Genomic DNA, 26,922 nt, shown 5'->3' on the forward strand with positions numbered 1-26,922 from the left:
ATACTATATACTATTATACTATATACAAAAATTAACTCAAAATGGAGAAAAGACTTAAACATAAGAGCTAAAACCATAAAACTCCAAGAAAATATGCAGTTATATCTTCATAATCTCAGATTTGGAATGGTTTCTTAGATATGACACCAAAAGCATGAGCCACAAAAAAAAAAAAACAACAGATCAACTGAACTCTACCAAAATTAAAAATTTTGTGTATCAAAAAAAAATTTTTTTAAGTTTATTTATTTATTTGTAGAGAGAGAGCATGCACACCAGTGGGGAAGGGGCCGAGAGAGAGAGAGAGAGAGAGAGAGAGAGAGAGACAGAGAGACAGAGAGACAGAGAGAATCTTAAGCAGACTCCGCACTGTCAGCACAGAGCCTGATATGGGGCTCAAACCCACGAACTGCAAGATCATAACCCAAGTCGATGTCAAGAGCCAGGCACGTAACTGACTGAGCCACCCAGGTGCCCCTGTACATCAAGAAATATCATCAAGAGGGGCGCCTGGGTGGCTCAGTTGGTTAAGCGTCCGACTTCGGCTCAGGTCACGATCTCGCGGTCCGTGGGTTCCAGCCCCGCGTCGGGCTCTGGGCTGATGTCTCAGAGCCTGGAGCCTGCTTCCGATTCTGTGTCTCCCTCTCTCTCTGCCCCTCCCCCGTTCATGCTCTCTCTCTGTCTCAAAAATAAATAAAAAACATTAAAAAAATTTTTTTTTTAAAGAAATATCATCAAGAGTCATTTAAACCTCCGACTCTTGATTTCAGCTCAGGTCATAGCCTCATGGTTCATGAGATTGAGCCCCACATAGGGCTTGCGCTGACAGTGCAGAGCCTGCTTAGGATTCTTCCTTTCTTCCTTTCTTCCTTCCTTCCTTCCTTCCTTCCTTCCTTTCTTTCTTTCTTTCTTTCTCTCTCTCTCTCTCTCTCTCTCTCTCTCCCCCCCCCTTCCCCTGCTCTCTCTCTCTAAAGATAAGTTAAAAAAAATTATCAGTAAAGTGAAAAGAAAACCTACACAATGGGAGAAAATATTTGCAAATCATATGTCTGACAAGAATCTAGTATCCAGAGTATACAAAAAAAATGTTATAACTACAAAAAGACAAACCCAATTAAAAACTGGCCAAAAGATGGGGCACCTGGGTGGCTCAGCCAGTTGAGAGTCCAACTTCGGCTCAGGTTATGATCTTGCCGTTTGTGAGTTCGAGCCCCACGTCGGGCTCTGTGCTGACAGCTCGGAACCTGGACCCTGCTTCGAATTCTGTATGTCCCTCTCTCTCTGCTCCTTCCCCGCTCATGCTCTGTCTCTCTCTGTCTCTCAAAAATGAATAAACGTTAAAAAAAAATTTTTTTGGGGGGGGGGGCGCCTGGGTGGCTCAGTCGGTTAGGCATCCGACTTCGGTCCAGGTCATGATCTCGCAGTTTGTGAGTTCGAGCCCTGCATCAGGCTCTGTGCTGACAGCTCGGAGCCTGGAGCCTGCTTCGGATTCTGTGTCTCCCTCTCTCTCTGCCCCTCCCCAGCTCACGCTCACACTCTGTCTCTGTCAAAAATAAATAAACTTAAAAAAAAAAAAAAATTTTTAATAAAAATTTTTTTTAATAAAAAAGATAAAAATAAAAACTGGCCAAAAGACTTGACTAGATATTTCTCCAAAGAAGATACACAAATGATAATTAAGCACATGAAAAGATGCTCTGCATCACTAGTCATTAGAAAAATGCAAAATTAAACCAAAGTGAAATGCCACTTCTTACCCACTAGGATTGACGAATTGCTAGAATTTAAAAAAACAAAAGAAATAACAGCAAAGATGTAGAGAAAGTAGAGTCTTCATACATTGCTGGTAGGAATGTAAAATGTTATATAGTCACTGTGGAAAACAATATAGCAATCCCTCAAGAAGTCAATCACGGGGCACTTGTCTGGTTCAGTCAGTGAAGTGGACAGCTCTTGATCTCGGGATTGTGAGTTTGAGACCCACGTGGGGTAGAGAGATTACTTAAAAATAAAATCTTAAAAAAAAAGTTAATCATATAATTTCCACATTACACAGTAATTTCATTCATACATATATACATCCAAAAATTGAAAACAGGTATTTAAACAAAAAACTTTACACAAAAGTTCGCAATAGCAGTATTCACTATAGCCCAAAGTAGAGACAACTCAAATGCCCATCAATGAATGAATGGATAAAATGTGTTATATCCATACAAGTATTATTCAGCCATAAAAAGAAGTGAAGGGGTGAGACATGCTATGACACGAATAAACCCTGAAAACAATACACTAAGCAAAAGAATCAAGATACAAAAGGGCACATATTGCATGATCCCATTACATGCAATATCCAGAACTGGCAAATTCATGGAGACAAGAAAATAGATTAATGGTTGCTAAGGGAATAGGAAGAAATGGGGAATGATTTAATGGGTACAAAGCTCCCTTTTGAGGTGATAAATGTTCTGGAAACAGTGGTAATTGTTGCACAACATTGTTCATGTATTAAATTTCGCTTATTTGTACATTTAAATATGGTTAAATTTTATGTTATGCAAATTTTATCACAATTACTTCTTAAAAGACTCAGAACACAAATATTACAATTAGCATAGAAGGACATTAAAACAGTCATTATAACCATACTCCACATGTGAAAAAGTTAAGTAAGGACATGGAAGATATTTTTTTTAATGGAAAATTTTTTCAGTATTTATTTTGGGGAGAGCACAAGCTGGGGAGGGTACAGAGAAGGGGACAGAGGATCTGAAGCGGGCTCTGTGCTGACAGTCTGACAGCAGTGAGCCTGATGTGGGGCTGGAACTCACAAACCATGAGACCACGACCTGAAGCAAAGTTGGATGCTCAATCAACTGAGCCACCCAGGTGCCCCTTTTACCAGAAATTTTATAGATGAAAACTACAATGACTAAGATGAAATACATTAGAGGAAATTAGCATTAGCACGGAGTAGACAATGCAGAAGAAAAGATTAGTGAACTTGAAAGCACAGCGAGAAGCTACCTAAAAGGAAAAAAGAATTTAAAAAAAAAAAGTGAACTATAAGTGGCTGAACCTATAGGTAACTGGAGTCTCCCAAAAGGAAGAAAGTATATTTTTACATTTTACAGAAATAGGAGTACCTGGGTGGCTCAATCCATTGAGCATCTGACTTTGGCTCAGGTCATGATCTCACAGTTCATGGACTAAAGCCCCACATCAGGCTCTGGTGCTGACGTTGCAGAGCCTGCTTGGGATTCTCTCTCTCTCTCTCTCTCTCTCTCTCTCTCTCTCTCTCTGTCTCTCTCTCTGTCTCTCTGTCTCTCTCTCTCCCTCTCTCTCTGCCTACTCCCCCACTCACGCACACCCACTCACTCTCTCCCAAAATAAATTAAAAAAAATTTATATAAAGTTTTACAGAAATAATGCCTGAAATCTTCCAAACTTAAAGAAAATTATAAGCCTAGCTAGGCTTTTATAACACATATAAAGGTAAAATTCATGATAATAGTAGTGTAAAGACCAAAAAGAGCTTTATAAACAACCTCAACAAAATCCAACCACAAAAAAAAAAAAAAAAAAAAATTTTAAGAAAATTGCACAAAGGTACATCATCAAACTGCCCAAAACCAATGTTAAAGAGAAAATCTTAAAAGCAGCCAGAGGAAAAACAGACATGTCATGTATATTACAATGAGGTAAGGACAACATCATATTCACAGAAACAATGCCAATGAGAAAACATTGGAACATCTTTAAAGCACTGAAAGAAAAATATGTCAATACAGAATTCTATACCCAGCAAAATTATCTTCAAAAATGAATGCAAAATAAAGACTTTTTCAGACACTCAAAAGTAGAAAGAATTCATCACAAGCAGACCTACATTTTTTAAATGTTAAAGGAAATTCTTTAGCCAAAAGGAAAATCCAGACACAAATATGGATCTACCTAAAGGAATGAAGCAGAAATGATTATTTCAAGGGGAAATATATAAGATATTTTATTATTTAAATCTCTTTAAAATTGTTTAAATAAAAATAATAACACTATATTGAGGGTTTATAACATGTAAATGTAAAATGTATCACAACAGCATAAAGACTAAGAGAAATGAAAATATTCTTTCCTATGGTTCATATTATTATACATAAAATGATATTAACTCTGAAAGTAGAGAAATTAAAGATGTATACTATAAAAATTTATATACTATAAACCCTAAGCAACCACAAACAAGCAGTTACAGCTAAAAAGGCAACTGATGTGATAAAAGAAAATCATAGAAAATACTCAACTAATCCAAAAGAAGACAGAAAAAAGAAAAAAGGAGCAAAGAACAGATAGGGCAAATGAAAAACAAATAGCAAGATGACAGACTTAAACACAATCACATCAATAATCACATTAAGAGTACAGGCATACCCCTTATTGCGCTTAACTTTTTCATATTCCACAGATAATGGTGTTTCTTACAAATTGAAGGTTTGTGGCAATGTGGTGTTGAGACAAATCCATCAGTGCCATTTTTCCAACAGTATTAGCTCATTTTATGCTTCTGTGTCACATTTTGGTCATTCTCACAATATTTCAAACTCTTTTTTTATTATTCTATTTGTTATGGTGATCTGTGATTAGTGATTACAACACTGAAAGCTCAGATGATAGTTTGCAAGTTTAGCAATACAGTATTTTTAAATTAAGGTATGTACACTGTTCTTTTGGACACAATGCTATTGCACACTTAATAGACTACAGTATAGTATAAACATAACTTTTATACACACTGGGAAACAAAAAAACCACCTGACACACTTTATTGCAATACTCTCTTTACTGCAGTGGTCTAGAACGGAACCCACTGATTTCTCTGAGAAGAGCAATAAAATTAATAAACATCTAACCTGACTGATGAGGGGAACAGAGAAAGACACAACCAATATCAGGAATGAAAGAAGTGACAGCTTTATAGATTCTATAGATATTAGAAGGATAACAGGAAAACATGAAAGCTTTATGCCAATAAATTTGACAAGTTAGATTAAACAGACAAATACAGAATTTGCAAACCACTTCTATAACAAAGGACTCTTATCTAGAATAAAGAACCCTCAAAATTCAACAGTGAAACAAAAAATTCAATTAAAAAATAGAAGACATGAGACATTTCACCAAAGAGGATACGGATGGTAAATATATGTTCAACATCATTAGTCATCAAGGAAATGCAAATTAAACCACGAAGAGTTACCGCTATACACCTATTAGAACACCTAAAGTAAAAAGTAGTGACAATACCAAATGCCAAGGAAGGGCGAGAAACTAGGCCTCTCATACAATGCTGATGGGAATCTAAAATGGTATACCACTCTGGAAAATGGGCTGACAGCTTCTTAAAATATACTTTACACTTTCTTAAATATTTACCATAATGCCCAGTAATTCACACTCCTAGACATTCATGCCAGAGAAATGAAATCTCACGTCTTACACAGAAATGTTGATCACAGCTGTAATAGCCAAAGTAGCAACTGCCCAAATGTTCAACAATGGGTGAAGATTAAATAAACTCTGGTACATGCATACCACTGGGTTTTGTTTAGCAATGAAAAGGAATTATTGATATATCCAACAACTGGATGGATTTCAAGGGAATTATGCCGAGTAAAAAAAAAGTCAGTCTCAAAGATTACATACTTTTTGATTCCATTTATATATCATCTGGAAATGGCAGAGGTCAAAAATAGAGTCCAGACTAGTGGTTGCCAGAAGTTAAGGGGACGGATATAACTATAAAGGATCACAAGGATCTTACTGGTGATAAAACAGTTCTGTATCTCAGTTGTAATGTTGATTACACAAATCCACACATGTGATAAAACTTCAAAGAATTATATACACACACAAATGAATACATGTAAAACTGGTGAAATCTGAACAAGATCTGTGCGTTGTACCAATACCAATTTCCTGGTTTTGATATAGTACTATAGTTATGTAAGATGTGACCATTGATGGGAATTGGATGAGGGTACATGGGACCTCTCTGTGCTAATTTCAGAACTTCCTAGGAATCTGTAATTACTTCAAACAAAAAAAAATTTTTACAACACACTCTTGACCGACCTACACACACACACACACACACACACACACACACACACACACACACACACAGTATTGGGGCACCTGGGTGGCGCAGTCGGTTAAGCGTCCGACTTCAGCCAGGTCACGATCTTGCGGTCCGTGAGTTCGAGCCCCGCGTCGGGCTCTGGGCTGATGGCTCAGAGCCTGGAGCCTGTTTCCAATTCTGTGTCTCCCTCTCTCTCTGCCCCTCCCCCGTTCATGCTCTGTCTCTCTCTGTCCCAAAAATAAATAAACGTTGAAAAAAAAATTAAAAGTGTAAAGTGTACGTAAGCAAACCAAAGTCTTACTGAGATCTCAGACTTCCAATCTCTGAGCCCCTCTCCAGAAGAAACTACTCCTTTTCTTATGTATCCTTCCAGAGAAGTCTTTAACATAGAAGCATAAATGTGCTTATTAATGTGTGCATATATATTTGCATATTCACCCACATACACACAACTTACATTTTTTTCACAGCTTACTTTTTTACACTAATGTCAGCATACCACAAATATTGTATTGCAACTTACTTTCTTCACTCAATAATGTGTTAAAGATGAATTCATGCGGAAGTACTCCTTCCTTCTTTCTTTTTATGGCTGTGTGACATCCCATTGTATGCTTGTACAATCATTTATTTAACCCATATAAAGAATCATCTAGGGGGCACCTGGGTGCCTCAGTCGGGTAAACATCTGACCCTTGATTTCAGCTCAGGTCATGATCTCAGGGTCGTGGGATCAAGCCCAGCACGGGGCTCATGGGATTCTCTATCCCTCTCCCTCTGCTCCTCCCCTACTTGCTTTCTTGTTTGCTCTCTCTCTCTCTCTCTCCCTCTCTTTAAAAAAAAAAAAAAAAAAAAATCATTTAGGGCTTAGGCATTTAAAGATAAATTCTTTAAAATTATTGAGTCAAAAAGTATGAAAATTTACCATTTTAATAAGTAAAACCAACTTTTCCTTCCAAGAAACTGCACAAATTTACATTCCTGCCTAGAGTGTAGGAGTGAGCAATTCTAAACATCCTTGCCATGGTGGGGTATTACTGGACTTTTTAATCTTTATCAACCTAGCAAGTGAAAAATGTTCTGCTGTTGTTTAACTTTGTTATTACTAACACTTTATACTATATAAGACCATAAGGTTCTGAGAATAAATGATGCACCCAAGAGAAAATTTTACTCTGGGGAATTATAACCAATGAAGAAATAGAAACAAAGATTGGGGGTATTCGCTGGCTCAGTTGGTAGAGCATGTGACCCTTGATCTCAGGACTGAAGGTTCAAGCCCCACACTGGATGTAAAGATTACTTAAAAGTAAAATAAATTTTAAAAAATCAGAGTTGGAAAAGTCCTTAAAGAATACATTGATTAAACACTACTCAACACACGCTTTAACACCACAGTGAGAAACTGTCCACTCTATTTTCATTTTGATTGTTAAAAATACCTTCATTATGGGGTGCCTGGGTGGCGCAGTCAGTTGGGCGTCCAACCTCGGCTCAGGTCATGATCTCACAGTTCGTGAGTTCGAGCCCCACTTCAGGCTCTGTGCTGACAGCTCAGAGCCTGGAGCCTCTTCAGATTCTGTCTCCCGCTCTCTCTGCCCCTCCCCCACTCATGCTCTGTCTCTCTCAAGAATAAATAAATGTTAAAAAAAAAAACAAACACAAAAAACAAAAAACCTTCATCATGTACCAATATTTCCCTTCCTCTTTCATTGTTCCTAGTTCTATCCTCTGGGGATACAAAAGATATGCTTCACTCCCTCTTCCACATGCCATTCGTTCATGTGTTTACCAGAACCACACATGCGAGTCAGGAAGAATGTTAAAGATCACTCAATTACCAATTTGAAAAGCATTCCCATATACCCCACTAAAGTCTTCTTTTTTCCTGGCTGAAAATCTCAAATGTTTCAATTATTTTGCAAGTATCTGTTTCAGACACTGCTTCATTCTGATTACCCTCCTTCTGAATACACTATCAACATCCTCCTCAAGATGTGGCAAATAGAGCTGAGAACTCAGCTAAAGGCAGAATAGAAAAGGATAATCAACTATGTTTTAGACAAACTACTTCAAAATAATGCTGTTTAAGTGAGTGTGAGCCTTTGGAGCAGTTATAATAAACCACTGACTCATCGACTTCAGACAAATAGAGAGACCCACCTAGGCACACACCTACTTCAAACAAAAAAATCCCACCTGTTAGCCCTCCAAGCCTTCAATACTGTATTTGTGCAGATTAAAAAAAAAAAAAATTCAATTGTAAGAATTTTTTTGTCCCTATGAACCAGACATATCAAATATAGAATTATTACAAGTAGTTTCTTAGATACAGTCTAATTATTAAAAAGTAATAGAGGAAGGATCCTGATTCTGTCAAATAACATACTACCCTCATAATTTTGAGAGCAATGGATAAACATTTTAAATAGGACATAGGGGAAGGCAGCATCTTGAGGAACACACTAAGAATGAATTGCAGTTTAATTTTAACATCAGCCCATTGATCAGTCACAAATCCACCTACCTATGCAAGTATTCAGACTACATTTCTCTAACTTGTCTATAAAGATATCATAAAAGGCTGTCAAATGCTATCTGTATAACCTTGGGGGTACCTTACCTCATTTGTAAAACAGTACTAAATGAGGCAATCTATGTAAAGCATTTAACCCAGTGCCCAGCACAAAATTAAAAATCCAATAAACGTGGCTATAATTCTAGACATACAATGGCAGAGTATCTCCTGATGTACCTACCAGTTTAGTTACCCCTATAAGAAAAGAAGTGAGACCAGTGTGGCATGACTTGTTCTCTGGGAACCCACGCTGGTTCCTAGTGATCAGCGTCTTCTTTTCTAAGTACCAACAACACGTGTGTTCAAAAATCTGAGAATTTGGGGGCACCTGGGTGGTGTCGGTTGACACCACCGAAGTCGGTTGACTTCGGCTCAGGTCATGATCTCATGGTTTGTGAGTTCGAGCCCTGCAACAGCTTGCGGCCGTCAGCACAGAACCCACTTCAAATCCTCTGTCCCCCTCTCTCTCTGCTCCTCCCCAGCTTGCACTCTCTTTCTCGAAAATAAACATACATTAAGAAAAAAAATTTTTTTAATCTGAGAATTTGTTTAGGAATAACGCCTAACTCATCAGTTTATTATTATCTGCATCCTTTACTTGTTTTCCAACATTGTATATACTTCAGCTAAAACACTCTTTTACATATAGTAGCTCGTTAAAAGAAATTTTGTTGAATTTTCTTTTTAAAAATCAGGATGCGTTTCTTACCTTTGATAATCATGATTATATCAAGATGTCAATTAGGGTAAGCTGAGTAAAAGGTGTGTGGGAATTCTCTGTACTAGCTTTGCAATTCTCCTAGGAATACAGAACGACTTCAAAATTAAACCTGTTTTAAAAATTAAGATGATCTTTTCTGACCTCTGATAAACTCCTTCTTTAAATTCCTCAAATATTATCAACCATTATCAGGTGCAAACTCTTTAGCAGCCTTTACAACTTCATAATTAATCTGGAATGGAAGACATGAATTCCAACAAATAGGAATTCTCATAATACCCCTACTTACCCTGGGCCACACAGAGTTAGTATTCAGTTAGTATTCAATAGCCATCCCCAAATTTTATTTTTGGAAACAAGAGCCTTAAAAGAAATCTATCCTAAAAGCAAACATTTCATTAAAGCTCTGTACAATCCAATTAAAACCTCTGATTCTTATTGCTCGAATCACATATTTAGCAGTAACATTCAAGTCAAGCTCAAGATCTTTGATGTATGAGACCAATTACCGCCATATGGTAGCATTAGCATGAAAACTTTTTAAAAACTATACTTTAAAAATATATTTATATCATGGATAATTGGTTTCTGAATTAGGTAAATAAGAGTTTAGGAAAATGATAAATTTTATTTGTAATTATTCAAGCTCAAGCTTCCAATGTTAAGCAACAAAGTCATGAAAATTCTGCTAAAACTTTAACTCTCAAGCAGAAAAATCCTAACACCAAAAAAAAAAAAAAAAGAAAGAAAGAAATAAAGTATCTTTCCCCTAAATACCTCCAAATAGGTTTTGTACTTTAGAGTTTCTTTCAGGTATCAACTAATTTTCAAAAACTTGGCTTTGCTTTTTGGAACAGTGCTACAGAATTGGTACCATAAACAGAAGTGCTATTGTCAAAGAATCGATCCAATAATAAAAAGAGCTAAGGCCACTTGTCTTATAGAAAATTACTGCCAAATGCTGCCAGACCCTGCTTTTCTTCCTTCTGGGCTAGTGGCCAGATACTAATCATTTTTAGACCCTTTCTAATTTTTAGTACACAATTTAGTACACAATCCCACATCTGAACTAGACAGTATTTTAATGAATGTTCTCCATAATTTGTCTAATGTTCCGGCATACAAATACACACACACACGATCTACCATACATCTGGAAGTATATACAAGAAAGTGATTAACAATGGTTGCCTCTCAGGCAACTGTTTGGGTCTTTGAATTTTGTATGCTTTTGTAAAAACTATTCAAAAATTAATTTGCCTATTAATTCCAGTTAAAATATTTTGCCTTACAAAATAACGCATGAGGCTTTCTCTTGAAGATATTTTTAGGGGCGCCTGGGTGGCTCAGTCAGTTAAGCGTCCAACTTCGGCTCAGGTCATGATCTTGCGGTTCGTGAGTTTGAGCCCCGTGGCGGGCTCTGTGCTGACAGCTCAGAGCCTGGAGCCTGTTTCAAATTCTGTGTCTCCCTCTCTCTCTGACCCTCCCCCATTCATGTTCTGTCTCTCTCTGTCTCAAAAATAAATAAACGTTAAAAAAAATTTTTTTAAGATATTTTAAAAATATTTTAATATGTAATTGTGTTAAAAACAACTTACAATGTTCAATGTTCAACTTCAATTATAATAAAAACAACAAATTAAAGTAAGATCATTTCTGCTTACCAAATTAGAAAAGCTGAATACTAGCATACAAATTGTCATAACCTTTCTAGAAAACAATATGACAGTATCTAATTTTTTTAAGGTCTTATCTTTGACTAAAAATTTTTATTCCTATCCTAAGAAAATAAGTATGCAGAACAATTATGTGAAGATTTTCTTCAATGTTAGCAGCAGAGGAAAAATTTTTCAATAATTAGGAATGGTTAAATCACTACACATTCATTCAATAGAACATTGTGCTATTAAAATTTAGGTTTTGAAATAATTTTACCAAGTAGGAAATTCTTCATGATATAATGCTTGGTGGGGAATAAACAGCACACTATGAATAAATAATCATCGGAAGAGGAAAAAGAATGTATAACATAACATTAGTAATGCTTATATTTGGGCTGAGCTTACATTTTGTCTTTTGCATTTCTCCAAGTTTTTAAAATGAGTACCTAGAACTTATAAAATCGGGAGGAAAATATAATATTGACCTACAAAACATAAACACATACCTTTATTCTTAAATTTATAATATTGCAAAACTAATGTAGTATTTATTTTTGTTTTTTTAAGTTTATTTATTTACTTTGAAAGAGAGGGGTAGGGAAAGAGGCAGAGAGAGAGAGAGAAGAGAGAGAGAATCCCAAGCAAGCAACATGTTGTCAGCGCAAGCCCAATGTGGGGCTCAATGTCATGAACTGCGAAACCATGACCTGAGCTGAAATCAAGAGTCAGATGCTTAACCGACCCAGCCACCCAGGAATCCCAAACTGATATAGTATTTAAGCAGTTGAAATTAAAAAAAAAAAAAAAAAGTAGTTGAAACAAATTAAGTCAAAACCTTCTAATTAGTAACATTTAGGGAAACCAATAAAGAGTAACTCAAATTACTGTGTATCTTAAGATCATTCCTACCATACAATAAGCACTACCATTCAATACAATAAGCACTAGCAGCTAGCTCATTTTTAAATCAATACAATTAAAAAATAAAAGAAGGGGCGCCTGGCTCAGTCGGTTAAGAGTCCGACTTCAGCTCAGGTCATGATCTCACAGTCTGTGAGTTCCAGCTCTGTGTCAGGCTCTGTGCTGACAGCTCAGAGCCTGGAGCCTGCTTTGGATTCTGTGTCTCCCTCTCTCTGCCCCTCCCCTGCTCATGCTCTGTCTCTGTCTCAAAAATAAATAAAAACATTAAAAAAATTTTTTTAAATAATAATAAAATAAAAATAAAAGAAAACATCAGACTATAATATGGTACACAATATGGACAAAAATTAAATCCCATCAAACAGGATTAATAATGTAATTATGAGTTAAATTATAATGATAGTTATTAGGATAAATAATATCCCTGAAAGAAAGAACTCCTTAAACAAACATATAACATCTAAACTAATATATATTACCAGGGGCACCTGGGTGGCTCAGTCGGTTGAGCGTCCGGCTTCGGCTCAGGTCGTGATCTCATGGTGTGTGAGTTCAAGCCCCGCATCAGGCTCTGTGCTGACAGCTTGGGGCCTGGAGCCTGTTTTGAATTCTGTGTCTCCCTCTCTCTCTGCTCCTCCCCTGCTCACACTCTGTCTCTCTCTCAAAAATAAATAAAGATTTAAAAATTTTTTAAAATAAAAAAATAGACTAATAAATATAACCAAACTTTTCCTTTAAATAAGCAGAGTCTGCTAGTGGGAAAAGTAGTTATTGATGAATAAATTATCATTTCTCAGACATTAATCTGTATAGTTGCAAATGTAGATGGAGTATATCCCTAAAGATTATATCCACCACTACTGACCACTTAACTCACAAGTTCACTATTACTCTTAGCACTCTTCATTGGGTTACCACTGCGTTAAGCCCAAATTCCTTACATTGGTTGTAAGACTCATGGGATGGTCCTTGCTTTCACTCCCCACTCCTTCCTTCTCACCTTCTTTCTACATCTTAACCCAGCAGTTTACAAGAAAGTATGATCCTTGAACCAGCAACATTTCCATCACCTGTAAGCATGTTAGAAGATTCATATGCACCAGGAGATTCATATGCACATTAGAGCTTGAAAACCACTGCTGCAGCCTTCCTGAATTACCTGCAGATCCTCAAATCCGCCCTGCTCTCTCTCTCTCTGCAAATGCAGTTCCCTAGAGTGTTCTTTCACCCCATTCCCTATGAGGTATCCTATCCACCTTGTTTCCTATTAGTCTTTCAAGTCAGCTTAGAAATCACTTCAAAAGAAAACTGTAAACTTTTCCAGAATTAGAAAAATATTCCTCCAGATCTCTTCTATTATTGTAGCAGCTCTTATTTGCATTATTCACCAACTAAAGCCACTTCTAGAATTATTTAAGGCCATCAAAGAAAGCCTTTGCTTGACATACCCCAAAACATAACTAACACATGACAAAAATAAAAAACAGACTCAAAGCTTTTTTACCCATGTTATGAACGCATTAGCAAAGTTGATTTCAAAGCATATAGAATATTAAAGAAATATACAGAAGAACCAAATGTCAGAAAAAATGACTTATTGTTGAAAAATTACAGAAAAATAGCCAACCAGTTCTGAAATTCACATCTTGAAATTAATTAATTTGAATGGTCTCTTTCCTGCACATATTTCTTCTCCCATTTTCTGGAGGAGGAAGAGCAAGTAATAAGGAATATGGCTTAGAAAAAAAGGCAAACCCAGATGAAAGAGAAATGTGTAAAGCCTGGATAAAGTTATGTTTTATGTCAGATATAAGAAACAAGTGTGGACCAGAAACAGTTCTCCAATATTTTTAATAAGTTCGAGATAATCTCACAGTACATGATTAGTTAATAATTTATCTTCAATCATTTAATGACCATCTAACATGTGCTAAAAACCATGTGGGATTAAGAATTATGTGTATGTCTCTCTATATATGGAGATAAGTAACTCCTAGTTATTTAGCCAAGAACTTAACCATTATGTCCACCAAAAGACAGGTACAAAGTTGTTCACAGCAGCTTTGTTCCTAAGAGCTAAAAACTGGAAATGGCCCAAATGCATCAAAAGAATAGAAAAAAAATATATGTACTCAAACAACAGAATACTACACTGCAATGAAAAAGAATGAGCTACTGTTAAAAAAGCATGGATGAATCTCACAGACATAATGCTGAGCAAAGGAAACCAGGTTGATTCAATTTGTATGAAGTTCAGGAATAAACAAAACTAATCTATTATGAAAGAAGTCTGAATAATGGTTACTGTTGGGAAATACTGACTAAGAACATGAGGAAGGCTTCTAAGGTCCTAGAAGTGTTCTATATCCTGATCTGGCTGGTGACTACATGTTTACACATGTCGAAGTTCATTAAGTTATTTAGAATTTCTGTACTGTGTATGATTTTCTTGAAGTCCCATACATTTTTTTTAGAAAATGGAAGAGAAAAATTCCCCTTCCTCTCTGCCAGCCAGGAAAGAGGAACAAAGGAAGGAGAAGAAGTTAAATCAAATAATTTTCAAATTCCTGCTTTAAAGTTCAATTATCTTATTTATTGAATAAAAATTTGAGCACCTACTTAGTAACAGGTACTGTTCTGGGTGCTAGGGAGATAGCACTGAATAAAATGAGTAAAACTCCCTGCCCTCGTGGATCTTATAGTATACTAGGGGTAGAAAGACAATAAAAATATAGAGTATGCTGGATAACAGAAAGAAGAAAACAAAGAAACAAAGCAGGGAAGAGAAATAGGAAGAGAGTGTAGAAAGGATGCTGTGATTTTAAACAAGGTGGCCAATAAAGGCCTCACAGAAGGGGTGATATTTTAACTAAGACTTGAAGGAAGGGAAAGAGACATGGATGTGTGGAAGAACATGTTTCAGGCCTCCTGAAACAGAGAGAAGTCCACCATGACTGCAGGGAAGTAAGCAAAGGTGAGATTAGAAAACAGAACAAAGCAAAACAATGAGAGTTTAATGAAGAGTTTGACTCCACCTCCTCATTTAAAGATTAACTTAGGGGCATCAGGGTGGCTCAGTCAGTTAAGAGTCTGACTTCGGCCCAGGTCATGATCCTACGCTTCATGGGTTTGAGCCCCACGTCGGGCCCTATGCTGACAGCACGGAGCCTGGAGCCTGCTTCGGATTCTGTGTCTCCCTCTCTCTCTGCCACTCCCCTGCTTGCACTCTGTCTCTCGGTCTCCCCAAAATAAGCAAATATTAAAAATAATAATAAAAAAAACAGGGAGTTTGTTTTAAAAAAATAAAGATTAACTTAAATCGGGGCACCTGGCTGGCTCAGTGGGTAGAACATGCGACTCTTGATTTCAGCTCAGGTCATGATCTCACAGTTTGTTAAGAGCTTGGAGTCAGGCTCTGCTCTGACAACGCAGGGCCTGCCTGGATGCTCTCTCCCTCACTCTCTGCCCCTCTCCCACACACAGGCACTCTCTCTCTCTCAAAATAAATAAACACTAAATAAATAAATATTTTTAAAAGATTGACTTAAGTCAAATCTTTTTTACACAGAAATTTCTGTAACTACTAGCCCAATCCACCCTGATATCTTCTGAGCTCCTATAGCTGTATCGCTCATGACATCTTTACATACTACCTTGCAGTCAAATACATACTGTCTCCCGCTCCCAAATAAACCAAGCCTCTTTAGGGCAGTGACTAGATTTTTTGCTTTTTTTCTATCTCTACAGTTGCCCTACGGATGGCACTTAAATGGTTACTGGTAAGGCTGACACCAATAACAACTTCATCAGGCATAAAGTTAGTAAACTGAGGATAGATTTTCAAAAAGATAAAAGAGGGAGGACAGAAGCAAAGACTAAGGAACTACGTGAGTAAAGGCACCAAGGCGTCTCCATGCGTCATGATCCAAAGTCCGGATTTTCTCTGAGCCATGTCCTTAAGACTCTGAGATCCTCGACATCACTTTTTCTAAAAGCCACTCCAGGCTTTTATTCTTGGGGGGAGGAGGGAAGAGGCACCTGGTATTCCTTTCAAGTAATGGTTTTTTTTAACACCTATGTGTACAACTAGCTTAACAAAGAAAATCTTAACCAATTAGCTGCATGATCTTGAGCAAGTCATTCAACTACTCTTGCCTGTGTCAATTCCCTCATATGCTACACGAAGGGTTGGATTAAATGATCTCTTAAGTCCAAACAATCTCAAATTCTCTACTTTAGCTTTTGTGAAAAAACTGAATGAATAAACATTACAACCTAATTCTTCAATTTATAAAATGAATAAAATATCTATGAATAATTTTAATACACTAAATAAGCAGTCACATTTCAAAAAGCAGTATAGGATTTGGAAAAGCATAGAACTTGGAGTACAACGGACCTGCATCTAGTTACAGCATGCTATTTAGTAGATAATGACCCTGAGCAAGTATTAAATCTTCTGCGAATAAACAGACAATATAAAGACACACATGCATTGACAACAATCATGTCCCATACAGAAAGCAGCCAGGTAGGTAAAAAATACCTACCACATCACTGATACCAAGATCTGAAATACCCAAACTAGTTTATAACTTTCTTACCAATTTTAGTTATAGGGATTAGTGGTTGCCTCAAAGTCTGCAAGTTTAACAGAGTAACCCTTAACTCCTATAGTGCTGGGAATCTCACTTCTTAAATATGAGGATAAGAACTACAGATCTAATATCAGTTTGTGGTCATAGGGTAAGAGAATAAGATAATTTAAAAAGCCCCAAATTTTAGAAAAATAGGACAACACTTAGATTTGGGCTTAACTCGGACATTATGAAAATGGTCAATCTTGGCACAGATAGTTCAAACCTGTAATGAGAGCCAACTGTGTAAAATAAGCAATAGAGGTTCAAAAAGTAGTAAGACAAATATAAACTTGGCTTCGAGTCCGGAGGACCCAGCAACAGACATAAATAATTACAGCATACCAGTGAACATAAGAGAATGAATGAACAAGACATAGAGAGTGCATAACTCAGTGAGGTAAGAAAGAGGGACAACCAGAGGACACAGAAGACTTAAAAAGCAGATAGTGCTTAAGTTGTACCTTGAAAAAGCAGCAGACTTTGTCAGCAAGACAGGAGAAAGAAAGGCATTCTAAACAGCGGGGAGAATATATGAGAGGGCTCTGAGTCAGGAAACAGTATGACTCTTTCAGCGAACTGACTGGATTAGTACAGTTGGAGCTTCAGATTTTCGGCAGGGGAAATGCAGGAAATGAGCCAGATGGTGAAGGGCCTAGTAATGATAAAGAGTTAGAACTAAATGTGTATTGTAGGTAAAGGAGAGTATGGATTTTAAGAAAGAAGCATTGAACAGATTTGCATTTTATTTTTTTTTAATTTTTTTTTTAAGTTTATTCATTTTTGAGACAGAGAGAGACAGAGCATGAATGGGGGAAGGTCTGAGAGAGAGGGAGACAGAATCCGAAACAGGCTCCAGGCTCTGAGCTGTCAGCACAGAGCCCGACGCGGAGCTCGAACTCACGAGCCATGAGATCATGACCTGAGCCAAAGTCAGGCGCTCAACTGACTGAGCCACCCAGGCACCCCAAACAGATTTGCATTTTAGAAGTCACCTTGGCAGGAGCGTAAAGAATGGATTAAAGGGGGTCAACCACTAGAGACATCATTCTACACCCTGAGTTAAATAAGTACATTACCTTATCACATAGATACTCTATTAGAGAACCAGAAATCAGAAATAAAAATAATAATGCTTTAACAGATAAATCTAAAGTATAAAAAAAAATCATTTACCTTCATGAATGTATATTCTGAAATTAAATATGTCCTATATATCTTAAAAAGAAAGAAGTTTCTAAAATTAGGTATCATATGTAAAAATACATGGATCTAGATGTATCCTGAGAACCAGCTACTCTTTAAGGCACCCATTCCTTTTTGTACACAGAATACTGCTGACGGGTAACATCAAAACTAATGCACAAGAATCATTAGAATTGGAGTTTGCACTGATTATTGACAGGGACTTCTCTGTAATTTTATATATATGGAAACTAAGGCCGTAAGAGACTAAGAAATTACCCAAGGCCATATGGTTAATAGCACAGTGAAGATTGGAATTCATATCTTACGATTTCCTTTCTAAAAATTGCTTTAGTGTATCACATTTATCATTCCAGAATCTTGAACGATAACCCATTATAGTAATAATGAAATATAAATAGTAATAAATTATAGTAATAATGAACCATAAAACTATTTTTGTTTCATATGCCTCAGAAGAGAAACAAATCTATTAGATGTGTCCATAGGTTGGACAAAAGAAATCTCTTCCTGAAGTCTGTGCCACAATAAGAACACCTCCATCCACAGAAACACAAAGTATTCTCGTCTAAAGAGTTTATAAAAACTTCCCTTCTCAAACTTGGAAATAGTTAAATTTTAAAATAGAAAGGCCTTAATTTGTTTTATTTTAAGTGTACTTATTTGAGAGAGAAAGCGAGAGAGGCAGGAAGGAGCAAAGCGAGGGAGGGAGAGAGAATCCCAAGCAGGCTTGGAGCTGTCAGCACAGAGCCTGATGTGGGGCTGGAATTCACGAACCATGAGACCATGACCAGAGCTGAAATTCAGAGTTGGCTGTTTAACTGACTGGTGCCCCTAATTTATTTTTATATAATTAAACATCTAACATCTTTAACATGTGTTAACGTTTTATTTGGAGCTTAGTACTCTTCTTATTCTGTTGTGCTCCCCATCCCCTATAATTTTAGATCCTTGAAATAGATTTTTTCCTTCACTAGTACACACAATGGGAGTGGCAACACTGACAAAATGCCTTATAAATACTGTACCTTTCACAAATTTGCATTTTAAATTTTAATTTTTAGACTTTAGTTTCCACTTGTTATGTCCACTCATTGAAACAGATTCAAAGAATACAAAAGTATAAAATTAACAGCTCTCTTCCAGGACTCTGCAATGCTCTCTTATTAAAGAATGCCCCAAAGGGGCACCTGGGTGGCTCAGTAAGGTTAAAGGTCTTGACTGAAGGTCTTGACTCTTGATTTTGGCTAAGGTCATGATCTCACAGTTCATGATTTCAGGCCCTACAACAGGCTCTTTGCAGTCAGCACATACTGGGATTCTCTCTCTCTCTCTCTCTCTCTCTCAAAAATAAATAAATAAACATTTAAAAAAAGAATCCCTCCCCCAATACTTAGAAGTTTGATATGTATCCTTACAGACTTTTTTATGCTTATATAACAAAAGGTACTAATCCTCAGAGTCAATATATATTTAACACCCAAACTCTACTGATCATTATTCCATCTTTAATAATTCAGAAGATAGATCATTACCTTACTTGGTTCCTGGTTATGACAACAGACATCAATCATATTACTCAGGGGTTATTTTAAAAAGTGAGCTGAACCCCAATGTTTCTTCATTATCAGCATCTTAATTATTTTATGTATTCATTTTATTTGCGGTCTTTCTCTCGCTCAACGTAGGTTATATGTGAGCTGGAAATCACTGTACCTCCAATGTTGTGACACCTAGCGGATAATCAAAGATTTTGTTGACTAATATGTTTACTTAGAAATCATGAACGCTGCTTTTTTTTCAAAGTTACTGAAATTTGCTTAATTTATCATTTGTCTTTCAAAACTAATGAGGGGAAAAAATGGTCTGCTTATGGTTTTTTTAGCTATAGTTCCACCCAAATATCTGCTCCATTGATCAGTTTCGATAGCCATAAAAGTCAATCAGGCATTTTGGTTTGAATTATAACCAAAGCAAAAAACAAAACAAAACTCTTACACTCTTCAAAGAGTTAAATATTTGTGGGGCGCCTAGGTGGCGCAGTCGGTTAAGCGTCTGACTTCAGCCAGGTCACGATCTCGTGGTCCGTGAGTTCGAGCCCCGCGTCGGGCTCTGGGCTGATGGCTCGCAGCCTGGAGCCTGTTTCCGATTCTGTGTCTCCCTCTCTCTCTGCCCCTCCCCCGTTCATGCTCTGTCTCTCTCTGTCCCAAAAATAAATAAAAAACGTTGAAAAAAAAATTAAAAAAAAAAAGAGTTAAATATTTGCTACGTAGGAGTCCCTCCTTTTTAAAAAATGATTGCAAAACTCAAGGATTAAGTACACTGTCCCTAATCTTTCTGGTTCTAAGATCAAAAAGAAATGTCAATCTAAAAAAACTGACACTAAGAAAAAGGCTAAGGCAGGCAAAATGCTTTGGCAAAGTCAAATTTGTCTGTTTACCCAAAATTACAAAATTACTGTGAATATGGACTCCACTGCCTGCCACATCAGGCTTCATTTACAGGCCTCTGTGATAAAGTAGCTATCTAACCTGAAGAAATGTCAAGCAAATGCAGACTTTCCAAGCTATCCATTTTTCTAAAAAACCACATACACATACATACAGGCCATTTTATCTGAATTTCACCTAAGACTGGGCTGGTTACCAAGCACTCTCCATTAGAGTCAAGACTAACTCAAGCTTCACAATAAAACTGTTAAGGCAGGATTCTCTAAAAGAGCTGTTAGCTTACAGGTCTCAAATGACGCAGAGCTCTAGCTCTGGGACCTCAAATTCAATACATTATTTGGAGACCAAACTTAAAAGCTATCCCTCTCCACGAACGTTTTTCAAAGGACAGAGAGAAGCCGGAACACACTTCCCAGCACTACTTGATTCTGCCTAGCACTCAGGCAAGTCTTCAGGACAGACCTAATATTGCAGGATCAGCAAAGCAGACTATCTAGGAAAGTGAAGCCAAAACCACACAGCCTTCTGTATCTTCAGCGTCTGGCACGCTCCACCTGAGGACACTCGCCTCCTAAAGAACCTAGAGTCTATACCCACGTAAGGCGCTGCCACTCTCACGCTCCCGGAGCAGCAAGACCGAGCACGCCCCCACAGGGATCCCGGGGCAGAGAAAAGCAAACTGCAGAACAAACCCACGATTTCTCCAACTAAGAAACGACACGCATCAATCTTCCCACTGGGCGCTGAGTAAATCTCATGTAGGAAAGAGACCTGGTCCAGGATGCTGGCCAGCCACAGACTGTCTAGCGGGGCTGGCTCGGGACGCCACTAGAGCCCCCGAGCCCACCCAAGCGCCTGCTGAGCCGCGCCCTCCATGCGAGATCACCCGGAGACCCGATAACTCGCCCGGTCGCCCCCGAAAAGACTGGAGACCATGCCAAGTTACCGCCCCCCTCTGGGCAAAACAGAAACCCCAGAAAAGACGCCGGGCTCCGCCGAACACCCTTCCGCCCCCAGCAGCCCACCAAGGCTGCCCGACCCCTGCAGGACGCAGATACATCGCCCTCTCGCCGGGAGGCCCGGATAAACAGAACCCCCTCCCCGGAACCCTAATACGCTGCTTCTCCACCCAGGGATGCGAAACAGTCCCGCTCAAAGGACCCCCGAAGACCCCAATGATCTGCCCCTTCAGAGACCTAGGACCTGCTAAACTGAATCCTCTGCCCCCCAAAGAGCCTGAGACCGCGGTAAGAGGACTCCCCCCACCCCCCATGTTCCGGAACCCCGCTACACCACCTCGAGGAACCCCCAGGACCCTGATAAATCTCCCTGGACCCTGAGGCGGGACCCTGTGCGCCGCCACCCACCCCCACCCCAAAGTGGAAAGAGCCCCAAGATCCCCAATAAACCGCCTCGCCCCAGGAGCCCCGGCAGCCGCCACACCGCCCTGGGGCGCCCGCACCCGGGTCCCACCCCGCCGCCTCCTGCCCCCCGCGCTCCCGAGCTCCACCAAGCCTCGCGCCCACCAGGCAGCGCCGCGCAGCCCGCGGAGCCGCCCCCGTCTGGAGCCAGCCCGCTCCGGCTGCTCCGAGTCCCCGCTCCCCGACCGCTCCGCAGCCGAGACGCGCTCCGGGCTTCCTTACCTGGGAGCGCCGGAGGGCGAGCGGACCGAGAAGCCCTGAGGAAGAGAAGGCGGCGGCAGGGAAGGGGCGGCCCAGGCCTGCGGCTGCCGCAGCTCTAACCTCTCCGCGAGAAAGCGCTTGTGTGAGGAGAGCCCTCCCGCTTCGCGCGCAGCCGGGAGACCAAGCCACAGCCGTGCCCGCCGCTCTTCCCGCGAGATCCCAGCCACGGCTAGGGGCGGCCGCGGCGGCTCGAGTGACAGCCCGGAGAGCCTGTCGGCGGCGGCGTAGCAGGCGGGACTCGGAGCCCGTTGCGACCAATTGTAAAATAGAAAAGGTGATTCGTCCCGCCCACCGCTTCTCCCCTCCCCCGCCCCTCGCAATTAACTAGGGGCAAAAGTAACAGTGACCTCAAATAGTCACCAGGCGGTGGCAGATCGCCGGAGGGCACTTTGGGTGGCGAAGCTGGGCCTGTGTCTGGTCCTGCTCAGCCTCCGTAGACGCACCTGGTTTGGGGAAGAAGCAGGTCTGCACACCCGTGTAGGCTTAGAAGCCGTTACCCTTGGTTACAGCGCGGCCCCAAGTGCGCAGAAGGTTCACACCTTCCTGGTTGAAGGCGCACCCTCCTGGGGTTACTGTAATCCCCCTTCCCCCCATCTCGCCTCTCTTCCCTCTCAACCTCAAACAGGGCGCCATTGTTGAGATGCCCGTGTTTTCTAAACCCCAAGTTGGGACATCTGGTCTGACAAAGGACTCTTCTGATTCGATCATTTATTTCTACTTTGAGCCTTCTAGAAGAGTAAAAAGTGTATCTCACTTGAGTCCCAGTATAACAAAATCCAAAATTACATGAAAAGTTGTATCACTGTAGACCCCAGTGTCTGTACAGACAGGGCACTGAATAAATGAAAGGAATGAATGGAGAATGTGATATTTGAATATTTGAAGTCTGGCCCAGCCCCAGAAAATTCAAGCTATCTTAGCCTTTTCTTTACAATGACAGCCAATCTCTTCACCCTTAAGTCTGGCCAATCACTCCATTATTATGCGTGTCCTGTCGCCTTCATTCATCTTCTTGCCCTCCTTCCCTTACCCACAGCAAGAAGTGCCCTTTCTCTTCATCAAGGTTAACCCCTGCAACCTGTGCACTGGATCTCAGCCATTCCCAGATTTTGTTGAATCATCTAACCTTTCGTTCCCCATTATTAATTTTCCCCTCTAATCCAGCTCTTTTCTCCTACAAACACACTCGGTATCCTCCAACATTTGAACAGAACAAAACCACCCTACTTCCTCCACCCTCTGAAGGTACCCTATCTCTTCTAAGAATCACATTTCTTGAGAGACATCAAAGTATGTTTGCTGTCTCCACTTTCTCATCTCTTATTTTTCCCACTACAATGTTGTTTTCACACCACACCATCTGCTGTTCTCTCAACGGTCACAAAAGACCTCTTTCCTAATGGGCAAATGTTCTATTTGGGGCACCTTTCTCAATGGCCTCTTTGAAGCTTTTGACAATGGTGGCCATCTCCTCCTTTGGTGCCTAACTACATTCTTCTGATTCCCTAGTTACTCCTCTGACTTTTTTTTTTTTCCTTTGGGGGTGAGGGGCGGGTCCCCTCTCTTGGTCTGAAAAATGTCTATGTATTGGTGTTTCCTTGTCCATATCTTGTCCATAATAAGAAAAAATGGCCATTCGTAGTTGTACACTTTGAATGCCAGTAAGTGGCTCAAATAAACGCAGTTAGAAAAGGCCAGTGGGAAAAGACATGACTATGTGACTATGAGGCTGGGTCTTAAAACAGTAGCTTGGCAGGGCACCTGGCTGGCTCAGTTGGTGGACCATCCAGCTCAGGTCATGGTCTCACAGTTCCTGGGATCGAACCCCGCCTCTGGCTCTGAGATGACAGTGCAGAGCCTACTTGATTCTCTCTTTCCCTCTCTCTCTCTGCCCCTCCCCCCATCTCAAAATAAATAAACATTACCAAGAAAGAAAGAAAGAAAGAAAGAAAGAAAGAAAGAAAGAAAGAAAAGAAAAAGGCCTTCTAAACCAGGCCAAGCTGATTTAACTTGATTTTGTATTAAATGGGAGCCAGAACCAATCTTAAAATTTGTAGGGTCCACAAAAAGTCTACATTTAGAGGCCCACATATTAAATGAATCAATACGTAAAAGTTATAAAACAAACTAATAAACTGTGAAATTAAAAAAATATATATATATGTCTGGGCACCTGGGTGGCTCAGTCGGTTGAGCATCCAACTTTGGCTCAGGTCATGATCTCGCAGTTGACGAGTTTGAGCCCCGCTATTGGGTTCTGTGCTGACAGCTCAGAGCCTGGAGCCTGCTTCCGATTCTGTGTCTCCCTCTCTCTCTCTCTGCCTCTCCCCCGCTCATGCTCTGTGTCTGTCTCAAAAAAATATATATATATATATTTAACTTTAACATATATATAAACATATATATAATATATAAATATATATGTTATATAAATATATAAATATAAAAAATATATATTTAATATATATTAAATATATAAATATAAAATACATATTTATATATTATATATTTATATTTTAATGTATTTATGTATTTAATATATTAATATATATTAAATAGATAGATAGATAGATAGATATCCTTTCACCTTGAAAATATACTTCCAATACAACTTGGAAGACCAGGTTTGAACTTAGAATTCTGGGACTTCTCAGAGCTCCCTACTAGAACAGAGACAGCTGGTGTCCACACAGTAGCCTTCCCTACTTCACTTCCCACGGCCAGTTAGGCCCCACACTCCATGGGCACTCCAGCCCACATGTCCACTTTTTCCTCTACAAAACTGTCATTTCTTGGCCACTCCACAGGTCCCGGAGTATATATCAGAAGATCTAGGGGAGAAGCCCAAGATCTAGGGGAGAAGGCAGGGACTTTTGGCTTCTGGTTTTACCTGGAGAAACGGAGAAATATCTGAAGAGGTGAAACCAGCTCCAAATGGACACATTCCTTTGGCTCAGAGGACTCCTGCTCAGTATGCAGGGATGCAGCTCGAGAAGGACCAGAGCAGAGTCCCTTCTGGCAGACCCTTCCCACCTGTGCCTAAAGAAGGTACCAGGAGAGCCACTGAATTTCTTTAGGAGGCTAATGACATATATATTAGGTCCGTATCTTGAAGTATAAATCTGTGTGTTTTCTATGTTTCCTAGTGCCTCTTCTCTTGCTTATTTTAATGGCAGGAATATTCTGGAAAGAAAACTCTTCTCGGCTCTCTTGCCATGTGGCATCTTCTCCCCAGTGCCCAGTTTCATAAATTATACTATCGTATGACTCCCTTATCAATTAGTGTATCAGAAACTTGGGTGTCTTCCCTAAACGTGAGAAAAGATAAAAGCAGTGAAACACCCTTAGCCTGGACTACAGCTTGGAATACTTACATTTGACTTCTAAATTCAAATGCTTTGGGGCTCTTGAAGAGGCCCTATGCGAAGGATGCACGGTCAGGATGAGGACTGAAAAGGCACTAAGCCACGGCAGACAGGGGCACCCCTCTTACCATCTGTCTCCATGGCACGATGCTTCACTCTGTGGCCTGACAGTCACGCTCTGCCTCTCAACCTCTCCGTCTGGTCCCAAGTGCTCCCTTCCTCATATTGTACACTTAAGAGCTGCCAAGGAGCCAGAGCCACCATGGTCTCTGTTTTTAAGATCCAAGCCTAGAATTCTGCCCGTGACTCCTCACATCTCTTGGTGGTACTGCGGGTGATTCCAGCCGAGCTCTGGCGCTTGCTTGATCCCAGGACTGGAGTCTGTTCACAGCAACCCTCTTACCATCTGTGGCTGGTCTTTGCCAACCAGCAGTAGAACAGAACCAGCTAGCTTCTCACTCAGCTCTTACCATCTACTGCCTGTATCTGACCCGTGATTAGTCCAGATGAGTGCAACCAAACACTCCCGTCCCTGTTCAGAATCCGCCCTTCCTGGTGTCCCACTCTCTGAGTGCCCTGGGAAAAGCTACCTCTTGGCCACTGCATATTCATGGGGCGTAGAAGACAGCATTGTTTGCGAAGCTGGAAGAAGAAATCTGGCTTTCTCAGACCCAACCCCCACTCCATGAAGCTTTTGGGGGAGCACCTATATGGTTAGGTTGGAGGCTGAAATTTATAGAAATTACCCCAAGAATAAAGGAGCCATATTTATCTGTTTCTTGGCTGACCATGTACTACACCTCTGAGTTTGGTTTGTTTTTTGCAGACGCTCAGTCACAAAGGGGGAAAATCAAGAAAGTTGTAGTGATTTAAAAATATGTCTACAGGGGTGCCTGGGTGGCTCAGTCAGTGAAATGTCCAACTCGATCTCGACTCAGGTCATGATCTCACAGTTCGTGAAATCGAGTCCCGTGCTGGGCTCTGCTCTTCCCCCACTCACACTTGTGAGCAGGTGCACTCTCTCTCAAAATAAACTTAAAATGTACATATACACACACACATATATATATATATATATAAATATATAATACATATATATACATATATATATAATACACATATAATACACAATATATATATAATACACATATATATATAATAAATTAAATTAAATATGTCTACAAATTCTTTGATACACATCCCTTCAAGAGATGGAGCTCAATTCCCCTCCCCCTGTGTATGAGCTAGACCTAATGATTAACTCCTAACAAAGATAATATGGCAGAAGAGCCTGGGTGGCTCAGTTGTTAAGTGTTGGACTTCAGCTCAGGTCATGATCTCACGGTTCATGGGTTCAAGCCCCATGTCAGGCTCTGTGCTGACAACTCAGCCTAGAGCCTGCTTCGGATTCTGTGTCTCCCTCTTTCTCTGCCCACCACCACCCCCCCGCCCCCCAAGCTAGCACTCTGGCTCTCTCTCGCAAAAATAAATAAACATTGAAAATATGGCAGACATGATGGTATATGACTTCTGAGACTAGGTTGTAAGAGGCATTGCAGCTTCTT

General features: G+C 39.7%; 1 protein-coding gene across 3 annotated transcripts in view; it reads right to left on the reverse strand.

The window, feature by feature from the left end:
- GLCE (glucuronic acid epimerase) overlaps positions 1–22,166 on the reverse strand; it is a 116,412-nt gene extending 94,246 nt beyond the window's left edge. For all 3 annotated transcript variants that reach the window (XM_027067636.2, XM_027067637.2, XM_027067638.2), the window contains exon 1: positions 21,954–22,166. The gene's annotated coding sequence lies outside the window, so the exon portion shown is untranslated. The remainder of the gene's footprint in view (positions 1–21,953) is intronic.
- Between the last annotated feature and the right edge of the window lie 4,756 nt (positions 22,167–26,922).

This window comes from Acinonyx jubatus, chromosome B3 (assembly GCF_027475565.1).
Source record: "Acinonyx jubatus isolate Ajub_Pintada_27869175 chromosome B3, VMU_Ajub_asm_v1.0, whole genome shotgun sequence".
Lineage (NCBI taxonomy): Eukaryota > Metazoa > Chordata > Mammalia > Carnivora > Felidae > Acinonyx > Acinonyx jubatus.